The following is a 6,000-nucleotide window of genomic DNA, read 5'->3' as shown; positions in this document are numbered from 1 at the left end:
GGAGATTTCCAATATATACTACATATGCATGTTGCTCAATTCTGTCCCAAAACAGACTCTCTCTCTCTCTTTTAATGTCACAGATGGTTGAAATTCTTGGCTGATTCCAAGACAGCTCAAAGGACAGTTGACCGCCTCCAAAAAGTATTTTTTTGGGGAGGGAGAAACAAATGCTCCAAACAAAATTCCTCTGGAAGCATGTCTATGAAATTGAATGGAAACACATTTTCTTCGGGAAACAGGAGTACCCCCACCCTACACTGGAGATGGGGAAGGTGGGCTGCTTTTGGGCCAAACAATTGGTTTACAGGCGGAAAGCGGGGAGGGGATAAAGGGAAAAAGCTCAGCCAATAGCGGCTTAGGAAATACTTTTGGCTTCCAGCGCTCATTTGCAACACATTCCTTTTGATCTGACACAGGGAGTGTAACACTGCCCCGTCCGCGAGCCTCCCTCAGCAGCCCACCCTTGGAGCGGGGTGCATGCTGGGAATCGTAGTTCCGCGCTGAGGCCCCGCCATCTAGCAGCGGGCGGCAGGATCTCTCCGGCGGAGACTACATTGCCCATGGAGCCGGCGGGGACTATATAATCAGCCGCAGAGAGCCCGAGAAGTGCAGTAACCATGTGGATGTGCTGCTGAGCCAGCTCTTGGCTGAGGAGGGTTGGGAGCCGGAGCGGGGGCTAGCGAGCCTCCATCCCTCACGGAGCTCCTCGGCAGGGGCAACAGGGCTTCCTCCGGGAACATGGGATTACAAAGCGGCTCCTAACCCGCTCCAGCTCCAGGGCGAGCCGAGCCCCTTATGCAATCAGGTAAAAGGCAAAAGGCAGCGGGGGGCGGCAGTGACAAGAGACCAGAAGCAGCAGAAGTTGGCTTTTCCCCTCCAGGGGGAGGGGGAGGCTCAAAAGCCCAGACTCGACTCGCCTTAGTTTGCAAGCTTCTCGTTGCAGCCCTTTACAAACCTCCTCCGGTGGGGGGTGGTTGGTTGTTATTTAAAAAAAAAAAATTTTTTTTTTGCTTGCCTTTCTTATTATCAGATCACCCTGATCCTGTTTATACAGGAGGGATTGTGGCTTTGGCGGCGGCGGGGAAAGAAGCAACAGATCAAATAACGCTCCCTTTTCCTTCCTTTCTTGAATCCTAAATCCAGCCCCCCCCCCAAACCGCCCAAGTTTGCAACTCTTGACAGCGACAGGAAGAAAAAAAAAATGCTGCTTGAATCATGTGGGGAACGCATTGGCCTCTCTTGAAAGGCGGCGTCCCCCGGCTTGTTAAAACTTCATGGCTACTGATGCAGCAAACTGATAAGGAGGCGGGTGTTAGAGCGGGGATCCGAGAGGTGTGATTGTGTGTGTGCGGTTGGGGTTTGGGCGGAAAAAAGGGAGAGACGGGTTAAAACACGGGTGATTCCCAAAGGTCTCGGCAAGATGTTGCGGCTCGACATCCTCTCCCCTTCCGTTTTTAAACTCGCCTTCATTTCTTGGAAACACTGGCAGATTTCCCCCCTCGGATCTCTGCTGTCGTCTTAAGCGAGAGCCGAGCCTTCTGTAGGTCTGGTTTTTTGGCAGCAAACTTCTGACTTGTGGGGAGCAACACGAGTTCCTAAGTTATTAACTTGATTGCTTTTGCATCAAACAGAGTGGAAAGAAGCTGACACAAATTGGCCCGAGTTAATGTGGGAAGGGCATGTGGAAGGTTGCCTTTTGGAGTTTTAATGGGTTCATTTTTCTTAAAAAAGGGTTCTTAAAATTCCATTCACTTTAGTTCAGGGCAAGGATTCCAAAACTGTGGTCCGTGGACCACTCATGAACTTCATTCAGATGGTCCACAGCACACCCACATTACAGATTCATATCGGTTTTTAAATTGTATTTTTACGGCTTTGTACGCGTCACGTATTGCGTTGTAGTTTGAACTCTGTGGGATCCAAGTATACATGGTATAAAACAAGCAATAAAAATACCATTAAAAATCATACGGCGTCTAGCACAGTGCATAGCAGTTGCTGCAACAGGCAGAAAAATCATCAAGTGGTCGGCCAAGACCATCAGCAGTTTTCAAGTGCCCCATAGGAGGGGAAAGGTTTGGGAAGCACCTGCTTAGAGATTTAGGTGTCTAGTTTTTTGGGGGGTGGGAGGTTCTAATGCTGGGGAAGTCTGTCAGAATGATGCCGCCTTGGGAAAAGCAAACTAAACACCCAGGTTGTGTTCACACATGCAGTAATCCATGGTGCAGTTCTCCTGTGGAGGTAGCTGAACAGTTGGGTACATGCAGTGTGCAGGAACAGAATGATGAAAAGGAGAAATGTGTAGTCTTTAAGAGACCTGTTCCCTACACCTGCACCTGTTGGCAATGAATGAAACAATAGGTAAAATGAGAAATAATTGTCAGGTGGTGGAGTGTTTAATGTAGTGTTTAGTTTTTATTAATGGGGGTGCTGGAACTGGATACAAAATTCCAAATGCAGCTGCACCATATATTTACATAAGAGCATTATGATACTGACCATTTTATTTTCAGTCCTTTTATTAATAATACATAGCGAGGAATTGACCATGTTTACTGCCGCAGCACACCTTGATAGTTTAGATTGGAAGTGGTCTATAGATGTTTAAATAATACTTTCATTGAGCTTGTCACCAAGACCCCAAGATTTCTTTCCTGGAAAATTACAGATAGATATCATCTGCATGTGTACATGCTTGTGTGCGCTTAATATATAACATACCTAAGTTTGTGTGCTTTACTTTATAGTTGCTTATATAAAACACCATTTGCTGTTCTGTTGCCCATTCAGCCAGCATGAAGTAATTCATTTAGATCTCTTTGCATCTGTATAATTTGGTGTAATCTTGGCTACATTACTGTTCACCCTGACTCAGATTAAATAGCATCGGTACCAGTACAGATCCAGTTGACATTCTGGCACTGCAATTATTGTCCACGTAATGCTTTATGATCTGCTGCTTGTTTGTTTTGACCAGTTGCTGATGCATAAGTGCACCTGTCTTATCTAGTGACTGCCACTTCACCTTTAGTGACAGACTTTTTGACAGCCTAAGTATGCGCTGTTCAAGACCATCCAGTCAACCTGTTTATCACACTTAGATCTAAAAGACTAGTGATACAGGACTTCCCTTTGCCCAAGGCATGCTGATTCTTCCTTAGCAAAGCGTTTCTCTCTCCCACCAATCAGTATTTCAGAATTCCGTCTTTAATACTTCTTTCTGCTATTTTACCTAGCTGTTAGGCACCACAACACTTCGTCTGTCAAAAATAATTCCAGAATGGAACCAGGAAATGGCAGGCCTCTTGGGCTGTCTTCCAATTTGTAGGTAAAGAGACTGATGTTTGTAGTGATGATGTTCACTTGCACTTTATAGCTGTTGCACAGTTTGTTGCAACATCTGCACAACAACCCTCTGAGTGTGGGTGTTCCGTTTTAAAGATGAGCAAGTTGTGGTTGAGGGAATTGCTGTGATCCTCTACCCTTTATTGCTGTTCATAAGGCTTATTAAAGGGTGTCTCCATATATTCCCTAAAATTGTATCCCTAAAATTGCTTGGATGATGGGGAGGAGTAGAGAAAAACTTCAATATAAGCAAAGCCAATATTTGCATGCATGGATTTGATGCTGATCAATATTCCACTTTAATTTGTAAATGTAATATTCTCTCTCTCCCCGCCTTCACTTTTTAGATCCTTGTGATAGGTGGAATAAGCTTCTCTTCCAAGAGTGGAGTCTACTTTCAGTGACCTTGCTAGATTTGTAGGCTGCACATTCAAATCAATGGGATATTGACTTGGTCAGTACTGCATCCTACCTGTTATTAATACAATCCCGTGCATGTCAATTTAGAAGGAAGCTCCATTGAGTTCCCTGTCTGAATTCATCACAATGAAGTCTCTAGCTGTTGATCACATTATGCTTAAAGACTGAACTATCACAAAGCAGGTTGAGTATAATGATAAAGGCTCGATTTCAACAGCCACATTACCGTGTTTGGTATAAGATGAGGTAGCTTCCTTTGCAATTAGGAGTGGACAAGCATAGCCACTTTCTGTGGTGCCCTCTAAATGTTGCTGGACTACAGCTCCCAGCAGCCCTCACCACTGGCCATGCTGGCTGGGGCTGATAGGAGATGGAGTCCCACGACATCTGTAGGAAGCACCATGTTGGCTTCTGCTGTACTAGAAGATGCATGTTAGGTGAAACTGGTGTACGTCATATCTTTCTTTCATTTTCAGAAGGAGAGGGAAAATACTATATTTGTGCCACAGTGGGGCCCTGAAAAGGTTTCATGCACCGTACCATTTAGGGCACTGTTCAGATTTCAAGGTGCTACCCTTGGGAGTGGGCAGAAGTAGGCTATTGGGCTATTCAACAACTGACTTGACTTAATGGAGAGTTGGAGATGGTGGAGAGCAATTCTTGCTGAGAGTTTCTCTGTCACCTGCAAGCTGAGTCAGTGTTACGTTATTTTCCAAAGTGCTTCACGCACATTATGTTGTTGTTGTTTAGTCGTGTTCGACTCCTCGTGACCCTATGGACCAGAGCACGCGAGGCACTCCTGTATTCCACTGCCTCCCACAGCTTGGTCAAACTTTATGCTCGTATCTTTGAGAACACTGTCCAACTATCTCGTCCTCTGTCGTCCCCTTCTCCTTGTGCCCTCCATTTTCCCCAACATCAGGGTCTTTTCCAGGGAGTCTTCTCTTCTCATGAGGTGACCAAAGTATTGGAGCCTCAGCTTCATGATTTGTCCTTCCAATGAGCACTCAGGGCTGGATAGGTTTGATCTTCTTGCAGTCCATGGGACTCTCAAGAGTCTCCTCCAGTACCATATTTCAAGAGCATCAATTCTGTGGCGATCAGCCTTCTTTATGGTCCAGCTCTCACTTCCATACATCACTACTGGGAAAACCATAGCTTTAACTATAGGGACCTTTGTCGGCAATGTGATGGCTCTGTTTTTTAAGATGCTGTCTAGGTTTGTCATTGCTTTTCTCCCAAGAAGCAACCCTGGAAGGTAGGTCTTGCTTACTGTACTTGTAAGGCAAATGAGTCTGTGGTCCCATAATACAGATGGGAGACTGAAAGGTAGCAATTTCCTGGCAGCCGCCTGGTTAGTTCACAGGGTTAAAGTGATCCCTAGGTACATGGTGTCAGATAAATTCCAAAAGAACTATTAAAGTTGTATCTTGGCTGGGCAAAGAGGCTGTTACCTTGAATATTGCCAGTACTTCTGAATTGCTGTTTTTCCTTTTTGAACCCTCCCTGAGCCCTCACCCTCCATGGTGCCTTTTTAAGAATGTGCAGTCTTGTGCTAGGATAGGCCTCTTTAACAGTCATTTGAGAGTGCATTGTCCCTTCTCTCAAGCTTTTAAGAATACTTGATACATAAGTTAAAGGATGTATTATATAAACACACATGAATGTTGTTGCAGATTTGGCTGTAGATGGTCTTAAATGGTCAAAAGATGGGCAGTTGCAGCTGGCTAGTTCTGAGGGTCTTGGTAACTAGTCTAACAGTCTAAATATTTAGTTGTTTCCTGGACTACAATAACTGGGCCTGAGGAGGGAAAAAAGCCACATACTTCTCAATTGTGTGTTCTTTAGCTTCCTGTTGACTTCTTTTTAAAGACTAATCAGACACTGCTCAGAATATTTCGTTGCTGGAGCCAGAAAGCACAAAAAAGTCCCCACCTGTAACAGGAAAAATAATAATACAGTAATATTATAATAATACATTAAATTGATCAGTGTAGTACTCCTCTAATAGGTCTCCAAAATTTACAGCAGTATGCTGCCTGGTGAGAAGACTGGTACTACTGGTAATTGTTAGAGACTTTTATTTGTGTCTGCATGTTAGGAACATGGGAAGCTTCCATCTACCGAGTCAGACTACAGATCCCTTTCGCCTAGTTTCGTCTACACCGATTGGCAGCAGCTATCTCAGGCAGGGGTCTATCCCAGTCCAAACTAGAGATGCCAAGGCCTGGA

The 6,000-nt window shown here is 44.9% G+C and overlaps 1 protein-coding gene across 8 annotated transcripts in view; it reads left to right on the top strand.

Moving 5' to 3' along the window:
- Positions 1-603: 603 nt before the first annotated feature.
- The window catches only part of ITPR1 (inositol 1,4,5-trisphosphate receptor type 1), a 199,093-nt gene continuing 193,696 nt past the window's right edge, over positions 604-6,000 (top strand). For 7 of the 8 annotated variants that reach the window (XM_081901286.1, XM_081901281.1, XM_081901283.1 and 4 more), the window contains exon 1: positions 604-808. The gene's annotated coding sequence lies outside the window, so the exon portion shown is untranslated. Of the gene's footprint in view, positions 809-3,695; positions 3,803-6,000 lie in introns of all 8 variants that reach the window. The other variant, XM_081901280.1, reaches the window with a different exon arrangement.

This window comes from Podarcis melisellensis (assembly GCF_964234715.1).
Source record: "Podarcis melisellensis genome assembly, chromosome: 2".
NCBI classification, from domain to species: Eukaryota; Metazoa; Chordata; class Lepidosauria; order Squamata; family Lacertidae; genus Podarcis; species Podarcis melisellensis.
Note: the sequence above shows the minus strand (reverse complement) of the source record. Positions and strands in the feature narration are given on the sequence as shown.